Source organism: Myotis lucifugus, unplaced genomic scaffold (genome assembly GCF_000147115.1).
Source record: "Myotis lucifugus unplaced genomic scaffold, Myoluc2.0 scaffold_302, whole genome shotgun sequence".
Lineage (NCBI taxonomy): Eukaryota > Metazoa > Chordata > Mammalia > Chiroptera > Vespertilionidae > Myotis > Myotis lucifugus.
In genome coordinates this window covers 913064-934269 of record NW_005871350.1, presented here as the reverse complement: position 1 = coordinate 934269, position 21206 = coordinate 913064, and the positions used below count along the sequence as shown (strand labels likewise).

At 38.5% G+C, this 21206-nt stretch overlaps 1 protein-coding gene across 3 annotated transcripts in view; it reads left to right on the top strand.

The window, feature by feature from the left end:
- Positions 1-21206, top strand: part of SNAP47 (synaptosome associated protein 47) — an 86146-nt gene that overhangs the window by 42596 nt on the left and 22344 nt on the right. The window lies entirely within an intron of this gene.

The window sequence follows — 21206 nt, the reverse complement described above, 5'->3', positions numbered from 1 at the left end:
GACTTATCACACACTTGTGGTTTTAACTTTTGCAGTTTAAGGTGGGACAAGAAAACTAGCACAAAGTTCTTTATTCTTCACAATTTTATGGATACAAGATTTGTTTTTAACCACAGTTCTTAGCAATCTCAGCATAAAATATTTTCCTATTGAGTCCAGAACTTTCACCTTTTTACTTAAAGGGAGTACTTTACAGCTTTTCTTTGGCATATTGAAATTGCCAGCATTACTACTCCTTTGCTTTGGGGACATTTTTGAGTAAAATAAGGGTGACTTGAACATTAGCACTGCAGTACCACAAGAGTTGATCTGATAATCTAGATGTCTACTAAGTAAGTGGCAGGCAGGTAGCATATGCAGTATAGATATGCTGGATAAAGTGATGATTTATCCCTTTATGAAGGACAGCTTGATATTTCATGACACTACTCAGAGTGGCATGCAATTTATCTATTTATTTAGAGTTAAATAAGAGATTTATTTATTTTGAAGATATTTATTTTTATTGTCTTTGTTGTTTTCATCCCCATTGACACCCTCCTCCCAAGACTTCACCACACTATTGTCTGTGTCCATGGGATATGCATATAAGTTCCCCAATCAATCTCTCCCCTTACCCCCATCTTCCCTCTGAATTCTTCAGTATGTTACATGGTTCTATATCCCTGGATCTGTTTTGTTATTAGTTTATTTTATTCATTAGATTTCACATGTGAGTGAGATCATGGGATACTGATCTTTCTCAGACTGGCTTATTTCACTTACCATAATACTCTCCAGGTCAATCCATGCTGTTGCAAATGGTAAGACTTCCTTCATTTTTACTGCTACATAGTATTCCATTGTGTAAATGCACCACAACTTCTTTATCTACTCATCTACTGATGGGCACTTCGGCTGTTTCTAAATCTTGTAAATTGTGCTGCTATTTACATAGGGGTGTATATATCCTTTCTGATTGGTGTTTTCGGGTTTCTTAGGATATATTCCTAGAAGTGGGTTCACTGGGTCAAATAGGAGCTCCATTTTTAATTTTTTGAGGAAACTCCATACTGTTTTTTGTAATGGTTGCACCAGTCTGCATTAAAACAAGAAATGTACTAAGGTTCCATTTCCTCCATATCCTTGCCAACACTTGTTTTTTGTTGATTTGTTGATGATAGCCATTCTGACAGGTGTCAGTTGATACCTCATTGTCATTTTAATTTGCATCTCTCAGATGATTTGTGACTTTGAGCATTTTTTTTATATGTCTCTTGGCCTACTGTATGTCCACTTTGGAGAAGTGTCTATTTAGGTCCTTTGCCCATTTTTCAATTGGATTGTTTGTCTTTCTTTTTTTTTTTTTATAATATATTTTATTGATTTTTTTACAGAGAGGAATAGAGAGTTAGAAACATCGATGAGAGAGAAACATCGATCAGCTGCCTCCTGCACACTCCCTACTGGGGATGTGCCTGCAACCAAGGTACATGCCCTTGACCGGAATCGAACCCAGGGCCTTTGAGTCTGCAGGCTGACGCTCTATCCACTGAGCCAAACCGGCTAGGGCTGTTTGTCTTTCTTTTGTTAAATTGTTTGAGTTCCTTGTAACCCCTTATCATTGCCAAATATGTTCTCCTCTACAGTGGGTTCTTTTTTCACTTTGTTGATGGTTTCTTTTGCTGTGCAGAAGCTTTTTATTTTGATGTATAGTCCCATTTGTTTATTTTCTCTTTAGTTTCCTTCACCCTAAGAGATGTATCCATAAACATACTGCTGCGAGAGATGTCTGAGATTTTGCTGCCTATGGTTTCTTCTAAGATTTTTATGGTTTCACAACTTACATTTAGGTCTTTTACAGTATCTATTTTAAGTTTATTCTTATGTATGGTGTAAGTTGATGATCTAATTTCATTTTTTGGCATGTACTTGTCCAGTTACCCAACACCATTTATTGAAGAGACTGCCTTGACCCCATTGTATGCTCTTGCCTCCTTTGTCAAATATTAATTGAGTATAATGGCTTGGGTCAATTCCTGGGGTCTCTGTTCTGTTCCATTGATCTATATGCCTCTTCTTTTGCCAGTACCAGCCTGTTTTGAGTACAGTGACCTTGAAGTATAACGATATCTGGTATTGTGATTCCTCCAAATTTGTTCTTCTTTCTCAAGATTACTTCAGCTATCTTTTTTGCTTCCATATACATTTTTGGAGTATTTGTTCTAGATCTGTGAAATATACTGTTGGTAATTTAATAGGGATTGCGTTGACTCTATAGATTGCTTTGGATAGTGTAGACATTTTAATGGTATTAATTCTACCAATCCATGAACACAGCATATTCTTCCACATGTTTATATCTTCCTCTATTTCTTTTTTCATTGTCCTATAGTTTTCCAAGTACAGATCTTTTACCTCCTTGGTTAAGTTTATTCCTACATATGTTAATTTTTTTGTTGTTGCAATGGTAAATGGGATTGCTTTTTTATTTTCTCTTTCTGAGAATTTATTATTGGTGTATGAAGATGTCAGCAATTTTTGTGTATTATTTTTCCTGCTATGTTTCTGAATTTATTGATTAAACCTAGTAGTTTTTTTGGGGAGTTTTTAGGGTTTTCTATGTACAATATCATGTCATCTGTGAATAATGAGAGTTTTGCTTTCTCCTTTCTAATTTGGATGCCTTTTATGTTTTCTTCTTGTAGGATCGCTGTGGCTAGCACTTTTAGTACTAATTTGAATAAGGGTGGTGAAAGCAGACAACCCTGCCCTGTTCCTGTTCTTAGGGGAAATGGTTTTAGTTTTTTCCCATTGAGTATGATGTTGACTGTATTTATGTCATATATGGCCTTCATTATGTTGAGATTTGACCCCTCTATTCCCATTTTGCTGAGAGTTTTTAGCAAAAAAGTGTTGTTGAATGTTTTTTTTTTTTTTGTCAGTTGATATGATCATGTGATTTTTGTCTCCCAATTTGTCTAGGTCAGGGGTCCTCAAACTTTTTAAACAGGGGGCCAGTTCACTGTCCCTCAGACAGTTGGAGGGCCGGACTATAGTTTAAAAAAAAACTATGAACAAATTCCTATGCACACTGCACATATCTTATTTTGAAGTAAAAAAACAAAACGGGAACAAATACAATATTTGTATTTGCATGTGGCCCGCAGGCTGTAGTTTGAGGACCCCTGGTCTAGGCGATGTTTACTGATTTTGGAATATTGTACCAGCTTTGCATCTCCAGAATGAATCCCACTTAGTCATGGTGTATGATCTTTTTAATGTCTTGCTGGATCCAATTTGCTAATATTTTGTTGAGGATTTTAGCATCTGCTCATCAGGGATATTGGCCTGTAATTCTCTTTCTTTGACGTATTTTTATCTGTTTTTGGAATTGGGCTAATGCTGGCCTTGTAAAAGCAGAGCTGGGAAATATTCCTTCCTCTTGGATTTTTTGGTATAGTTTGAGGTGTATAGGTGTTAGTTCTTCTTTGACTGTTTGGTAAAACTCCTCTGTGAAGTCATCGGGACCAGGGTTTTTGTTTGCTGGGAGTTTTTCTGATTACTGCTTTAATTTTATCAGTAGTTATGGGCCTGTTCAGGTTTCCTGATTTAGTTTTGGAAGATTGTATTTTTCTAGGAATATGACCATTTGTCCAGGTTTTCCAGCTGGTTGAAATACTGTTGTTTATAGTATTTGCTTACAATACTTTGTATTTCTGTGGGGTCAGTTGTTACTTTGCCTCTTTCGTTTCTAATTTTGTTTATTTGGTTTCTCTCCCTTTGTTTCTTGATGAGTCTGACTGGAGATTTATCCATCTTGTTTATCTTTTCAAAGAACCAGCTCTTGGTTTTATTGACTTTATATATATATATATATATATATATATATATATTTGTCTCTATGTCATTTATTTCCACTCTGATCTTTATTATTTCCTTCCTTATACTTACTCTGGGCTTTTTTTTGTTGTTCTCTTTTTAATTCTTTAAGTTGAATGGTTAGATAACTTAGTAAAAGTTTTTCTTGTTTTTGGAGGTAGATCTGTAGTGCTATGAACTTCCCTTTCAGGACTGCTTTTGCTGTGTCCCAGAGATTTGGTGTTGTTGTGTGTTCATTTTCATTTATTTCCAGGAAATTTTTGATTTCTTTCTTGATCTCATTGGTAACCCATTCATTGTTTAGTAACATGCTATTTAGCCTCCACATGTTTGCATGTTTCTGAGTGTTTTTATTGTGCTTTATTTCTAATTTCATGCCATTGTGATCTGAGACAATGCTTGATATGATTTCATTCTTCTTGAACTTGTAGAGCCTTAGTTTGTGTCCAACAAGTGGTCTATCTTTGAAAATGTCCCATGTGCACTTAAGAAGAATGTATATTCTGGGAGAGCATGAAAAGTAAGAACTTTCGCATCACAGGAGTACCAGAAAGAGAAGAGTCCAAGCAAGGATTAAAGAACCTGTTTAACCCTTTGCGGTTCAATTTTATTTTTGGAATTCAAACAGTCTGGTCCAAATTAATTGACGGGATTGAATGTTGAAGTTATCTGTCTCACTAGACCTCAGTTCGACGTTGGACCTGCTCCTAGCGCCTGGTCTGTCGAGTCAGCCTCCACGTTGGACCGAAAAGGGTTAAAGAAATAATGGCAGAATATTTCTGCTCTTGACTGTAAATGTCCATTTCATCTGATCTAATGTGTCATTTAGGATCGCTGCTTCCTTGTTGATTTTTTTTTTGTCTAGAAGATCTACCCAGTGATGTCTGTGGGATGTTAAAGTCCCCTACTATGATTGTATTGTTGACGATCTTTCCCTTAAAATCCTCCAGAAGTTTTTTTATATATATTGGATGCTTCAGTATTGGGTGCATATATGTTTGATCCCTTTAGTATAATGAAATGGTCTTCATTGTCTCTTGTTATGTCCTTCACTTTGTAGTCTATTTTGTCAGATATTAGTATTGCTACCCCAGCTTTTTTCTTTCTTCTTTTCTATTTGCATTGAAAATTTTTTCCTACCCCTTCACTTTCATTCTCTGTGAATCTTTTTTTCTGAGGTCTCTTGTAGACAGCATATACACTGAGTGGCCAGATTATTATGACCACCCCATCAGTACTCATTGGGCCACCTTTTGACTTCAATACTGCGGCGATTCTTCTTGGCATTGACTCCACGAGATGTTGAAAGGTGATGCGAGGAATCTGACACCGTGCCTGATGAATAGCACTGTCCAGTTCTGTGAGATTTGATGGTTGTGGAACCAGCTGCCTGATGGCTTTAAACTTCGTCCCACAATTGCTCAATTGGATTGAGATCTGGTGATTGTGGGGGCCACCTAAGCAAGGTAAAGTCTCCCTCATGTTCTTGAAACCACTCCTGCACAATAGGCGCATTGTCTTGTTGGAAGAAGCCATCTCCATTGGGATATGCCATCAACATGATAGGATGAACTTGATCAGCAATTATACTTAGGTATGTTGTGCTATTCAGACGTTGTACATGAATTAAAGGGCCCAAATCATGCCAGGAAAACATGCGCCAACCATAACACTGCCCCCACCAGCTTGAAGGTTTGTACTCATGCATGTAGGGTGCATGCTTTCATACTGTTTCTGCCGAATTCTCACTCTGCCATCTGCATGATGCAACTGGAAACGTGATTCATCGGACCACATGACTTTTCCAATGCTCAACTGTCCAATCCTTGTGTTCCTGTGCGAATTGGAGACGTTTTATGTTGGTAACTGCAGATAGCAAAGGTGTTCAAACAGGCCTTCCACTTCCCTATCCCATACGATGCAGTGTATGGCTAATTTGCCTACAAACGTCAGATGGTCATAATAATCTGGCCACTCAGTGTATATGGGTCATGTTTTCTTATCCATTCAGCTACTCTATGTCTTTTGATTGGAGCATTTAAGCCATTTACATTTAAGGTTATAATTGATAGGTACTTACATGTTGCCATTCTTAATCTTTATGCTTCTGTTCTTCTCTTTCTCTCTATTTCTTCTTCTTATAGCAGTCCCTTTAGTATTTCTTGTAATGCTTGTTTGGTGGTAATACATTCTTTAAACCTTATTATTTCTGCTTACACTCTTTATTTCACCTTCAATTTTGAATGATAGTCCTGCTGGATAGAGTAGTCTTGGGTTTAGTCCCTTGGTTTTCATTATTTTGTCTACTTCGTGCCACTCCCTTTGAGCCTGAGATGTTTCTATTAAGAAAACAACTAATAGTCTAATGGGAACTCCCTTGTAGGTACTTTCTGCCTCTTTCAGCCTTTAATATTCTTTCTTTATCTTTAACATTTGCTATTTTAATTATTATGTGCCCAGTTATGCATCTTTTGGGGTTCATCTTGGCTGGGATCTCTCTGTTTCCTGAACTGGAGTGACTCTCCTTCACCAGGTTGGGAAATTTCCACCATTATTTATTCAAACAGGTTCCCTAGTCCTTGTTCGGATTCTTCTCCTTTTGATACCCCTGTGATGTGAATGTTGTTATTTTTCATGTTGTCCCAAAGCTGCCTTAAAGTTTCGTCCTGCTTTTTAATTTTTTTTTTCATTTGATGATCTGGATGGGTGTTTTTTGTTTTTTTTCCTACTTTGTCTTCTTTTTATTTTTTTTTTGGTCTTTTTTTCTACTTTGTCTTTTAATTCACTGATTTGGTCCTCAGCTTCTTTTAGTCTACTGTTGAATCCTTCCAGAGTGTTATTTCAGCTATGTTGTTCCTCATTTCCAATAGATTTTTATTCATTGATTCAACCTCTATTTTCGTTGGTGTAGTTCTCATTAAGGCCCTTAATATTCTCATTAATTTCCTTATACTTCTCATTCAGCTGCTTGTAATTCTCACTGAATTGTCTGAGCACTCTTGTTACCATTACTCTGAATTCTTTACCTGATTAATTGCTTTCCTCCATTTCATTTAGTTCCTTTTCTGGCAATTCCTCCTTTTCTTTCATTTGGGTGTTATTTCTTTGTCTCCCCATTTTTTTGCTGTCCATTTGTTTCTATGTATTAGGTCAAATTGCCATGCCTCCCAGTCTTTGTGGGGTGGTGTTATTTAGTAGATATTTTGTGGGACCAAGTGGTGCAGTTTCTTACATCTCCTGAGCTGGTTGCTGCACAAAAACATCTTGCTTGAGTTATTTGGGTTCTCCTAGTGTAGTTGTTGTACCGTTCATGGATGGAATCTCCTCTCAGGCTGGCTGACTATGTGCTCACCCCAGACCTCATTGTGTAAGCTATTGTGGAGGTGCTGACAGAACAGAACAAAATACAACACAACAAAATGTGAAGCAAAAGAAAAATAGAACTAAAACAAGACTCCTACAGCAACAACAAAAGCAACCACCAGAGAGGAGAGAATTAGGAAAGAAAACAGGAATGATAGAAGAAAAGAAAGAAAAAAATATGAGGAGAGAAATAACAAAACCACCAACCAACCACCACCAACAAAATAACCCCACACAAACAAAAACAAACAACATGAGGTGGGTATAAAAGAACATGTAGGTGCAGAGCTGAAATAAAATAAGAATAAGGAATTAGGAGAATAGAGGAAGGAAAACAGTTTAAAATAAAGGAGGAAGAAAAGAAAAGCAAAAAAGGGGGAGGAATATGTAGGTGCAGAGCTGAAATGAAGAAAATAAGAATAAGGAATTAGGGGAATAGATGAAAGAAAACAGTTTATAATAAAGGAGGAAGAAAAGCCAAAAAAAATTTTTTTAAAGGAAAATAGAGGAGAGAACAGATAGACCCAAAGTAAGAAAAGGAAAAAAAAAAAAAAAAAAAGAGCCAGCAGGGGAAAAAGAAAATAGAAAAGAAAAAAAAAAAGTGGGGGGGGGGGTGGAGATTGTGTAGGAAAAGGGAAGAGGAAAACTAGATATATGAATGAAACAATAGAGACTAGAATAATTGCATATCAATTAAGGAGATAGTTAAAGTAGATAAATAAAAAAAGAAAGGAAAGAGAAAAAGGTTTTAAAAGGGGAAAGGAAAGAAAAAAGAGAACAAAAAAATGAAGTGGCATTCTTTTCAGCTGAGTTTCGTGCTCCAAGGCATCTCCCTTTAGATCCTACTCTTCTGATGACTGTGGCGTGACTGTTCTGTCTGCCAATTCTGGGTTTTCCATGAGATATTTAGGTGCTAACTAATCACTTTCAGAAATTGTCCTCCTTTGGCTTTCAGCAACCTGCTTGAAGCTCCAAGTGATCCACAGTTTGTGTCTGTCTCCACAGAACATGGCTGCAAGCAGGAGGGGACAATCAGCTCTCTAAAGCACAGTTGTTAGCAGTGGCCCAGGGCTGGGTCAGCAAATTTCCCTTGGTTCTCCAGGCTCAGTCTCTGCCCATCTTTGTCTTTTAACCAGCTGTCAATCTTAATCGCTCAAAACTTTGTTTCTGAAAGGACTTTAGTGAGTTGGGGGGTGCGGGGGGGGGGGGGGTGGCGGGTGCTGGTTCAGATTTCAAGGAATGTGGTTGGTGTGTTTCCTTGTCCCATAGCAACTCCTCTGCAAGCGGCCCAAAATATTACTCTGCTCTCGGCTGGGCAGAGATCCTTGTATGCAACTTAGTGGGATCAGCTAGAAACCTGGAGTTTCTACCAGCTCTCCCGTGTGGGGAAAGTACCGTCAGGTTCCTAGGATGGTGAAGAGAAAGACCCATCTCCCAATCCAGTCACTGAAGCTCCCTGAGACTCTTCAAACCCATAGGCTTGGCCTCTGCTTTTGTTTCCTCTGAAAAGCTCCTCTCAGGAAAAATGGCTGTTTTGGTTTGGGTGCATAGAAATGACCAAATGCAGGACTCCTGGCTACTGCTTTTCTACGTCTCCCTGCACTGCTTCCCACCCCAGCTTCTCTTTAGCACCTCAAGTCCACACCTTCCTCCTTGCACCAAAGCCTCAAGTGAGTAGCTGCAAATGAAAACTGTGCTCTGGGTTTAGAGAAAAAACAAAGAAACAAAAAAATCACAAAACTGGCTTTCTCTCCAACCACTCTACAGTTTCCAGGCTCTGCTGCAGCCAGCAGCCCTGCCACCTTTCACCACTGGATGTTACATGGGCTGGGGGGTCTTGGCTTTGGTGCTCCGTGCTGTGGAACTCAGCCTGGGTTTGGGCCTCTATCTTCTGAGAAAACAGACCCTCTGTAGCCCAGCGCTACCTCCTCTCTTGGCCTGCTGGCCTTCCGCCCCTGGGACCTGGGTCAGCTCCCCTCGAGACCTTGCCCTTCCTACTGGTCTCCAGGTGTTTTCTGTCCTCCCTTGATGTAAGTCTCCTCAGCTGAACCTCAGTTGGTAATTCCAGGTGAATATTCTCCAATTTAGTTGTATTTCCACTCTGGCTCTGGGATGAGGTGCACAACAGGTCTGCCTATTTGGCTGCCATTTTCCCTCCTTTTTACATATTCATTATGTTCTACTCCCTTATAGCTTAGATTTAAAGGATGTCCCAAAATTCACGCAAAAAGTAATTTTGATAGAAAACACAGGTATATAATTAAAAATTGTAAATTTTTTATTGATTCATGAAGTATACAGTATAGGGTTATATATGGAATAGCATATCGGGTAAATGGCCTCCACGGCTTTGCTGGCACATACGCACTCTTTTGTTATTGCCTGAGCAGCCGCATTTTCAAAGAAGAATAGTCCGATGATGCCTCCAGCCCAAAATCCGCACCAAACAGTGACACATTATGGATGCATTTGTTTCTCAACAATCAGTCGTGGATTTTCTGAACCCCAAATGCGACAATTTTGTCGATTAACCAAGCCATCAAGATGAAAATGAGCCTCATCGAAATTCAGCCACATTTATACAAAACGGTCATGGAAAATTTCAACCAGAGTGCCTTCCGCCCCCGGGACCTGGGTCAGCTCCCTATACTGTATACTTTATGAATCAATAAAAAATTTACAATTTTTAATTATAAACCTGTGTTTTCTATCAAAATTACTTCTTGCGTGAATTTTGGGACACCCTTTATATATTATTACTTTAAAATAATTCTTTTTTTTAATTTTTAATTTTCTTATTAAATCTTTATTGTTCAAATTATTACAGTTGTTCCTCTTTTTCCCCCCCCATAGCTCCCCTCCACCCAGTTCCCACCCCACCCTCTGCCCTTACCCATCCCCCCAATGTCCTCATCCATAGGTGTATGATTTTTGTCCAGTCTCTTCTCGCACCCCCCACACCCCTTCCCCCCCGAAAATAGTCAGTCCATTCCCTTCCTATGCCCCTGATTCTATTATATTCACCAGTTTATTCTGTTCATCAGATTATTTATTCACTTGATTTTTAGATTCACTTGTTGATAGATGTGTATTTGTTGTTCATAACTTGTATCTTTACCTTTTTCTTCTTCTTCCTATTCTTAAAGGATACCTTTCAGCATATCATATAATACTGGTTTGGTGGTGATGAACTCCTTTGGCTTTTTCTTATCTGTGAACCTCTTTATCTGACCTTCAATTCTGAATGATAGCTTTGCTGGGTAAAGTAATCTTGGTTGTAGGTTCTTGCTATTCATCACTTTGAATATTTCTTGCCACTCCCTTCTGGCCTGCATAGTTTCTGTTGAGAAATCAGCTGACAATCATATGGGTACTCCCTTGTAGGTAACTAACTGTTTTTCTCTTGCTGCTTTTAAGATTCTCTCTTTGTCTTTAGCCCTTGGCATTTTAATTATGATGTGTCTTGGTGTGGTCCTCTTTGGATTCCTTTTGTTTGGGGTTCTCTGCGCTTCCTGGACTTGGAAGTCTATTTCTTTCACCAGGTAGGGGAAGTTTTCTGTCATGATTTCTTCAAATAGGCTTTCAATATCTTGCTCTCTCTCTTCTTCTGGCACCCCGATAATTCGGATGTTGGTACATTTGAAGTTGTCCCAGAGGGTCCTTACACTGTCTTCATATTTTTGGATTCTTTTTTCGTTTTGCTTTTCCGGATAGGTGTTTTTTGCTTCTTCGTATTTCAGATCTTTGACTTGATTCTTGTGATCCTCTAGTCTGCTGCTGGATCTCTGTATATTATTCTTTATTTCAGTCAGTGTATGTTTAATTTCTGACTGGTCCTTTTCCATTTTTTTGGCATTCTCATTAAGATCCTTAAGGTCTCACTAAGTTCCTCGGAGGTTCGTAGAAGATTCTTGAGTAACCTTATAACTGTGGTTCTGAACTCTATGTCCTCCATTAGTTTGCTTTCCTCCATTTCTTTCATTTGTGACATGTTTCTTTGTCTTCGCATTTTTGGCTGACTGCGAAGACCCACTGTGTCTATAAGAAGAACTGCTGTGCTGGAGACACCCTTATGCGGTAGGACTTGCTTCAGTGGGGCTTTGGTGCTCACTGAGTCTGCTTCTTGAGTGTGTCCCTTATAGATGTGAGGAGTTGAAATCTAGTATCTGACCCGGAGTACCCTGGCTCCTGGATCTCCAAGTCAACCACTGTGTGGGTCCACCCAGCAGGGGCTACAGCAATATCAACAGATTTCTCCTCTTTGTTTGGAGTTTGGAAGTTTCGGAGCTCTCTGATTTACTACAGTTTGTTAGGCTGCAAAAGCGCAGTGCCTACCTTGTGCCGCCTAGCACAGCTTGGGAGGGGATGTAAATGAGTGGGGCGGGGTCTCAGAGAGTCCCCAGGGTGGAGCAAACAGCAATGGTGTTGTCAGCGACCCCGCGACTCCGACTCCGCAAGCGAGCCCCCACAGCAACAATGATCCCCGCGAGCAGCTCATGAGAAAGTCACCCTCGCTTTCCGACCCGCTGCAAGACAGTCCCGTTTCTCCCTGTAGGAGCCTGGTACCCAGCGTCTCGCGTAAATGAGTTCAGTGCGTTCGAGAGCTTGTCCCCTTCCAATTGAAAAAAACCGTGCACCCAGGTGCAGCAGCCTTGCGCGCGCCTTCGTACTTCTGTTCTTGGCACCTCTCCCCTCCTATTCAGTCTCAATGCGCTTTTTTCTTTCCTTCTAGTTGTAGAACTTCTACTCGGTCAGCTTTCCCGTGGTTCTGGATGATAGCTGTTTTGTCTTATAGTTGTGGTTTTAATGTTGTGGGGGGCAGCACGTACGGGTTTGTACCTTATGCCGCTATCTTGGTTCTCTCTTCTTGTCTGATTTCTGTGGCTTGGACTTCCAGTACTTTTTTGAATAAGAGTGGTGAAAGTGGACATCTCTGTCTTGTTCCTGTTCTTAGGGGAAATGGTTTTTGTTTTTGCCCATTGAGTATGATGTTCACTGTTGTTTTATCATATTTGTCCTTTATCATGTTGAGATATGCTCCCTCTATTCCCACTTTGCTGAGAGTTTTTATCAAAAATGGGTGTTGGAATTTGTTGAATGCTTTTTCTGTGTCTATTGATATGATCATGTGGTTTTTGTCTATTCGTTTATGTGATATATCATGTTTATTGATTTGTGAATATTGTACCAGTCTTGCATCCCTGGAATGAATCCCACTTGGTCATGGTGTATGATCTTTTTTTAAAAAACATATTTCTGGAGCTGATTTGCTAATATTTTGTTGAGGATTTTAGCATCTATATTCACGAGGGATATTGACCTGGAATTCCCTTTCTTTGAGGTATTTTTATCTGTTTCTGGAATTTGGCTAACGCTGGCCTCGTAAAAAAAAGAGCTGGTCAATATTCCTTCCTCTTGGATTTTTTGGCATAGTTTGAGGTGTTTAGGTGTTAGTTCTTCTTTGAATGTTTGGTAAAATTCCCCTGTGAAGCCTTCTGGACCCGGGCTTTTGTTTGCTGGGCGTTTTTTGGTTACTGCTTCTATTCATCAGCTGTTATTGGTCTATTCAGGTTTTCTGATCCTTGATTCAGTTTTGGAAGATTGTATTTTTCTAGGAATTTGTCCATTTCATCCACATTGTCTAGCTTGTTGACATATAGTTGTCATAGTATTTTCTTACAATCCTTTGTAGTATCAGTGGTTACTTTTTTGCTTTCTTTTCTTATTTTATTTATTTGGGTCTACTCTCTTTGTTTCTTGATGAGTCTGGCTAATGGTTCATCCATTTTTTTATCCTTTCAAAGACCAGCTCTTGGTTTCATTGATTTTTTGTATTGTTCTTTTAGTCTCTTTGTCATTTATTTCTGCTCTGGTCTTTATTATTTTCTCCCTTCTACTTACTTTGGGCTTTTCTTGTTGTTCTTTTTCTATTTCTTTAAGTTGCAGGGTTAAGTGATTTATTATTAATTTTACTTGTTTTTTGAGATAGGCCTATAGTGCTATGAACTTCCCTCTCAGGACTGCTTTTGTTGTGTCCCAGAGATTTTGGTTGGCTGTGTGTTCATTTTCATTTGTTTCCAGAAAGTTTTTGATTTCTTTCTTGATCTTGTTGGTAACCCATTCATCTCTCTATATAAAAGCCTAAGTGACTGTTATGACCGGTCGACCAAATGACCAGTTGCTATGATGTGCACTGACCACCAGGGGGCAGATGCTCAAAGCAGGAACTGCTCCCTAGTGGTCAGTGCGCTCCCACAGTCAACCTCCAGCAGCCGGCCAACCTCCCACAGTCCCTCCCTCTGGCCGGCCGGGCACCCCCCCAACCCCCTGATTGGCCCCAATCACCAGCCAGGCTGAGGAACCCCACCTGTGCGTGAATTCGTGCACTGGGCCTCTAGTTGTTTAATAACATGCTGTTTAGCCTTCATGTGTTTGAATGTTTTTCGGTGTTTTTACTGTTGTTGATTTCTCATTACATTCCACTGTGATCTGAGATGTTGATATGATTTCAATCTTCTTGAACTTGTAGAGACTTGTTTTGTGTCCTAACATGTGAACTATCTTTGTGAATGTTACATGTGCACTTGAGAAGAATATATATTCAGCCAGCAGCTTTGGGGTGAAATGTTCTGTAAATGTCAATTAAATCCATGTGATCCAGTGTATCCTTAGAGCAGCGGTCACCAACCAGTGGTCCGTAGACTATTGGTTGTCTGTGAGGTCCGAAAGGTTGGCGACTGCTGCTTTAAAGTCACTGTTTCCTTGTTAATTTTTTGTCTGAAAGATCTATCCAGTGAAGTCAGCAGGGTGTTAAAGTTCCCTACTATGACTCTGTTGTTATCGATCTCTCCCTTAAAAGTTTTCTAGAAGTTTACCAGGGTAATGTCCTCTTGCTGGATTGATCCCTTTAGTATTATATAGTGACCTTTGTCAGATATGAGTTTTGCTACCCTAGCTTTTTTTGTTGTTGTTTTCATTTGCATGGAGAATTTTTTCTATTCCCTCCATTCTCATACTGTGTGAGTCTTTTGTTCTGAAGTGGCAGCTTGCTGAATATAGTAATCTTGGTTTCAGATCCTTGCTATTCATTACCTTGAGTACTTTATGCCATTCCCTTCTTTCCTGTAGAGTTTCTGATGAGAGCTCCTTTGTTTGCTTTTCTCTTGCTGCCTTTAATGTTCTCTCTTTGTCTTTAATTTTTGGCATTTTAATTATGATGTGTGCGGGCATGAGCCTGTTTGGATTCTTCTTGCTGGGGACGCTCTGTGCCTCCTAAAGTTATATGACTTTTTCCTTCACCAGATTAGGTAAGTTTTTTGCCATTATTTCTTCAAACAGGTTCTCTGTCCCTTTTGTCCTTTCTGCCTCTTCTGGCACTCCTATTATGTGAATACTAGAGGCCCGATGCATGAAATTTGTACAAGAGTAGGCCTTCCTTCCCCAGTTGCCGGCACCAGCTTCCCTCTGGCACCTGGGACTCGGGCTTCCCTCTGGCTGCCGGCAGGCACTCGGGACCCGGGCTTCCTTGCAGCCCCAGCTTCGTCCAGAAGGTCATCCGGAAGGATGTCCTGTCTAATTAGCATATTATACTTTTATTATTATAGATTATTATGTTTCACACTGTCCCTCAGCTCCCTTAAGCTGTCTTTCATTTCTCAATTATTTTTTCTCTTTGGTTCTCTGATTGAGTGATAATTTCAACCTTGTATTCTAATTCACTGATTCAGTCCTCAGCTTCCCCTAATCTGCTGTGTATTCCTTCCAAAGTGTTCTTTACTTGTGCTGTGTCATTCTTTATTTCTGTTTTCATAGTTACTATATTTTTTTCTCATGCAGTTGAGCATGTTTACCATCATTATTCTGAACTCTATATCTGATAAGTTTCTTTTCTCCATTTCATTTATCTCTTCTTCTGGAGAATTCTCTTGTTCTTTCATTTGAGGGTTGTTTCTTTGTCTCCTCATTTTGGCTGCCTGTTTGGGTTTGTGACTATGTATTAGATAGATCTGCTTCTCCTCTCAATCTCTAGTGCAGGACAATGTCAAATGCTGTTTCTGACTAATTAGATCAAAGACTCAAAGCCTCTGGAGACCACCCTTGTCTATAGAGGGATAGGATTTTTTCTTGAATTGCCCTCAGGCAATCATCCCCAGGTGTGGCAAGAGTTTTTTTTTTCATGTGTTGGGCAATTGCTTCTGCCTGGAGGCTAATTGTTATTCTTGGTCACCTAACGGGCCTCCTTAACTCCACACCATGGGGCAAGGTGTTTTCCAGTAGGGTGTGTCAACTGTTTTCCCCTCAGGCAAGGCCGCCTTTATAGCCAATGTCTGCATGAGGATGACCTTTGCAGCGTGAGGGGATGACTCAGCGCTGGAAACCTGAGTGTCTGACTTTTGAGCTCTAACCCCAAAGCCCCTGATCCTGGCTTCTGCTCACACAGCTCCAGTCCACTCTGCTGGAGCACAAGGTGAGTGGCTCCACAGGGATTTTGTGCATTGGCCCTTTGTGGATGCCTGAATTTCCAGCTGTCTCTCCCTGGCAGACAGCAACCCTGCTGCTTTTCACAGCTAGATGTTATGTGGGTACCCTTCTCAGTTCTGGCTTTCTACTGGGGGACTCAGATTTGGGATCAGATCCCAGAGTTCTCAGTGACAACACCCCCAGCTATGATATATCTCTGGAACTTCAGTTGCTGTCTGTGGAAGCCTGGCCAGCCCTTTCTCCTGGCCTCCGTTCCTCCTACCAGTCTCTCTGCAGTCCCCACTTTCAGTCTTTGGTTATCAGGGTTCCCTCCAATGAATCTTCCTTTAATTATTCAGGAAGTTTTTCTGTATTTTATTTGTAATTCCAGTTTGGTCCTGGGATCGTGTCTCTGCAGCATTGACTTACTCTGCTGCCATTTTTAACCTCATCCTCCTTTACAGCTTAGATTTAGCAAATAGAGATCTATTATAAAGTTGAGGGCGTATCGGTTGTCTGACACACTGGTTAAAACTCATGAATGTTTATTTCTGGATATTTCCTGATGACTGCTGACCATGGGTAATAAACTGCAGAAAGGAAATGATGGATAAGAGCGGGACTACTGTTTTCTTTGAATCCATGAGCACAGAATATCTTTATACTTATCTGTGTCTTCAGTTTTTTTTCTTCAGTGTGTTATTGTCTTGATTGTACAGGTTTTTAATTTCCTTGGTTAAATTTATTCTTAGTTGTTTTATTATTTTTCATTCAATTGTAAATGGGATTGTTTTCTTAATTTCTTTTTCTGATAGTTGATATTAGTGTATAGAAGCAACTGATTTTTGTATATTAATATTGTATCCTGCAACTTTACTGAAATTGTTTATTCTAACAGTTTTTTGGTGAAGTCTTTGGGGTTTTATATATAATGTCATGTCATCTGCAAATAGAAGCAGTTTTACTTCTTCCTTTTCAGTTTGGATGCTCTTTATTTCTTTTTCTTGTCTGATTGCTGTGGCTAGGACTTCCAATACTATATTGAATAAAAGTGGTTTTCTTATATATCTCATACCTCATACTTGTCTTGTTCCTGATCTTAAAGGAAAAGCTTTCAGCTTTTTACTGTTACTTATGCTGTTAGCTGTGGTTTTTGTCATATATGGCCTTTATTATGTAGAAGTACAAACCTTCCATAGCCACTTGTTGATAATTTGTCATCTATTGAGATGATCATATGATTTTTATTATTTATTTTGTTAACATGGTATATGTAACGTTGATTGGTTTTTGGTTGTCAAACTATCATTCATCTTGGAATAAATCTTACTTAGTCATGGTATATGATCCTTTTTACATATTGTTGAATTTGATTTGCTAATACTTTGTTGAGGTTTTTGCATCTGTGTTCATCTGGAATATTTGCTTAGAAATTTCTTGTTGTGTCCTTGTTTGGTTTTAGTGTCAAGGTGATGCTGGCCTTATAAAATGTGTTTGAAATTGCTTTCTCCTCTTCTGGCTTTGGTAAAGTTTTATAGAAATTGGTATTAATTCTTTTTTAAATGTTTTGTAGAACTCACCACTAAAACCATGTGCTCCTGGACTCTCTGTTGGGTTATTGTAACTTTTTAATTTTAGGATTTTTATTTGATTCTTTTTTATGTAATTTCTCTCTATTAATAGTCTCTGTTTGATGAATCATCATCATTATGCTTTTCTTTAATCCTTTTAACTTGGTTTCCTTTAATTCCTTGAATATTTATAATAAGTGTTTTGAAATCTATATTAAATACACTATATGAATGCTTTCAGAAATGGATTCTATTGATTGTTTAGTTTAGTTTTTGTGGGGTTTTTATCCCTGTGTATAGGTCACATTTTGGTTTCCTCTTACTTTTTTTGTTAGAAAACTTGGCATTTAAAATATATATTATTGGTGTTCCATGTGGACTGGGAGCCCTAGAACGGCTATATCTCCCATCAAAGCTCTTTTAAAAATGTGTTCGTTTCTTAAAAATTTAAGTATTTTCCAATAAACAAACAAATATATATATATATATATATTTTTTTTTTTTTTTGCAATTTTTTTTTTTTTTTTTTTTTTTTGCAATTTTTTATTCTGATCTCCCTTTTTACCACAGGGTAATGCCGTTGGTGGCTGTACTAATTTGACAGAGTGTATTTACACTGTAGTGTGCAATATTTGTCATCTGCTCAGGCTTTTATTTTTGTTTGTAAAGGTTTTAATTTTTAAACTTACATGGGCTCCTCTGGGTTGTTCTGGTGTCAGCATAGCTTAATGGTCAGCCATTGGTCAGATCGAGGCTATGCTTTAACACCCTGTGCTGATAAGGATCTGCCTTGGTTCTGTGTGTGACTTCAGGAATGCTTTCGAAATTCAGATAGTTCAGAAATCTGTTCATTTTTTTAAACTTTGTTTCTGACCATAGAGTGAAGACATTGACTTTTTCAACATTAACCATGCTGTTACTTTTAAGTTTTTTATAGATGTCCTGTATCAGATTGAGGAAATTTTCTTCTGTTTCTAGCTTGCTGGAAGTACATGAGTGGATGTTCAATTTTGTCAGATTCCTTTTCTGCATCTTTTGTGATACTCTTACAGTTTCCCTGTGGTTTTCCACCAGTGGGATACAATGATTAATTTTTGTATGTTAAACCAATCTCAGTATCCTGGGATTAATACGACTTAATCATAATGTAGTATTTTCTATATATTGTTAGATTTGATTTACTGATATTTTCATAAGGAATTCTGCGTCTGTGTTATTGATGGATATTGCTATGTTCTTGTTTTCTTATAATGTCCTTAGCGGGTTTGGGAATAGGAATTAGAGTGGTCTTATGAACTGAATGGGCAAAGCATTCACTTTTTGCTCTAGTCTTTGAAAAAGTTGGTATACAATTATTATTTTTTCTATATGTTTACAGAATTCATCAGTGAAGCCACCTAAACCATAGCTCACCTCCACTCCCCATGGAAAGCTCTTTAGTTACAGGTTCAATTTCTTTGTGAGCTATTTTTTTTAAATATATTTTTATTGATTTCATAGAGGAAGGGAGAGGGATAGAGAGATAGAAACATCAGTGATGAGAGAGAATCATTGATCGCCTGTCTCCTGCATGTCCCACATTGGGAACTGAGCCTGCAACCCAGGCATATGCCCTGACCGGGAATCGAACTGTGACCTCTTAGTTCATAGGTCAATGCTCAACCACTGAGTCACACCGGCTGGGCAGCTATTCTTATTCTTAAACTTTTTCTTTCCTCGGTTTTACATGTTGGGTTTTCAAGTGTTTTGTATATTTCATATAAGTTGTCGAATTTATCGGTTGAGTATAACATCCTCTATAGTAGGGTTGAGGAGTATCCAGCCTGCGGGCCATAGAAGGCCTGCAAAATCATTTGATCTGGCCCTGCCAGGGCATTAAGGGGTGAGTTAATTAAATGTTTGACCAAATATAGCAGGCTATTTTTAAGTTGATAATTTTGTATGGCCCGTGAATGATGATATAAATATCCAAATGGTCCTTGGCAGAAAAAAAGGTTTTTCACCTCTACTCTATAGCCTTTCAATGGCTGAAGGATCTATGGTGGTGCCCCTTTTTATTCCTGATATTGGTAATTTGCATTTTCTTTATTTTTTTTTTCTTGAGCATTTCTTGCTAGGGGTTTACTTTTTAAAATTGCTTCAAAGAACCGACTTTGGCTTTTTTTAATATATTTTGTTTTAAATTTTATTGATTTCTACTTTTTCTTCTACTTCATTTTGGGTTTAAAAACTTCTTTAAATAGAAACTTAGATCACTGATTTTTAAACCTTTCCAAAAAGTTTTCAAATGCATGCGTCGAGAGCAATAAATTTACCTTGCATGACTGCTCTATTTGTATTCCATATTGTGTGTGTATTATGTATTCAGTTTCATTCACTTCACATATTTTGATGTCCTTTATTTAGAATTGTGTTTAATTTCCAAATATTTGAGAATGTTCTAGTTGGCCTTTTTTTAAAGAATTTTTTAAAAATCTTTTTATTTATTTTTTTAATCTTTTAATTTTTTTTTTATTGATTTCAGAGAGGAGGGGAGAGGGAGAGATAGATAGAATGATGAGAGAGAACCATTGACTGGCTGCCCCCTGCACGCCCCCCACTGGGGATCAAGCCTGAAACCCGGGCATGTGCCCTTGACTGGAATCGAACCCAGGACTCTTCAGTCCACAGGCTGATGCTCTATCCATTGAGACAAACCAGCTAGGGTGTAGTTGGCTTAATGATATTGACTTTTAGTGTTATTTCTCTGGGGACAGAGGATATACTCTGTATGATTTCAATACTTGATATTTATTGTGGCTTGTTATACTTTTTTTTTTTGTTTTGTTTTTTGTTAATCCCCACCCAAGCATCTTTCCCATTGATTTTTAGAGAGTGGAAGGGAGGGAGCATGGTGAAGAGAGAGCGGGGGCGCGGGGAGAACATCAATGTGAGAGAGACACATGCATTGCTTGTTTCCCACACGCGACTGGACTGGGGCAGGGATCGAACCTGTAACCCAGGTACGTGCCCTTGACCAGAAATCAAACCTGGGAATCTTTGGCGCATGTGTCAATTTTCTCCAGCGGTTCTCAACCTGTGGGTCGCGACCCCTTTGGGGGTTGAACGACCCTTTCACAGGGGTCGCCTAAATACATCCTGCATATCAGATATTTACATTACGATTCATAACAGTAGCAAAATTACAGTTATGAAGTAGCAACGAAAATAATTTTATGGTTGGGGGTCACCCTAACATAGGAACTGTATTAAAGGGTCGCGGCATTAGGAAGGTTGAGAACCACTGTGTGAGTGCACTGGCCAGGGCACTCTGTTTTTTTGTTGTTGTTTTTTTAATGTTCTGAATACACTTGAAAAGAATGACTCAGCAGTTGATGCTGTTCCTATGAATACCAATCAGGTTGAGTTGGTTAAATTGTGTTGCTCAAAATTTCTATATTCGTACTAATTATTTTTGTTTTCTTGCTGGATCAGTCATAGAGAGAAATTTGTTGAAATCCACAGCTGTGATTATCTATTTCTCCTTTTATAAAATATCAATTTTTGCTTAACGAATTTTGAAGTTCTGTTATTAGATACATACATATTTAGTAATATTAAATATTTCAGTTGGTTCAACCCTCTTATTATGCACGGTCCCTCTTTATTCCTGGTACACTGCTTGTTTAAAAGTTTACTTTTAGTGTGATATATCTTTTTTCCAATCCCTTTGCTTTTGATGTATCTGTGTCATCGTATTTCACAGTGTCTCTTGTAAACAAGATATAGTTGAGTCTTGTTTTTTTCCCAAGCTGATAATCTGCCTTTTAATGAAAGAATTTAGTCTATTTTTATTTAATATGATTAGTAATATGGTTGTGATTAATTCCACCATCTTATTTGTTTTATTTTATTTGATCCTTATTCCTTTGCTTTCCCAATCCTGCTTCTATTTTTTTCCCTTTTATTGAC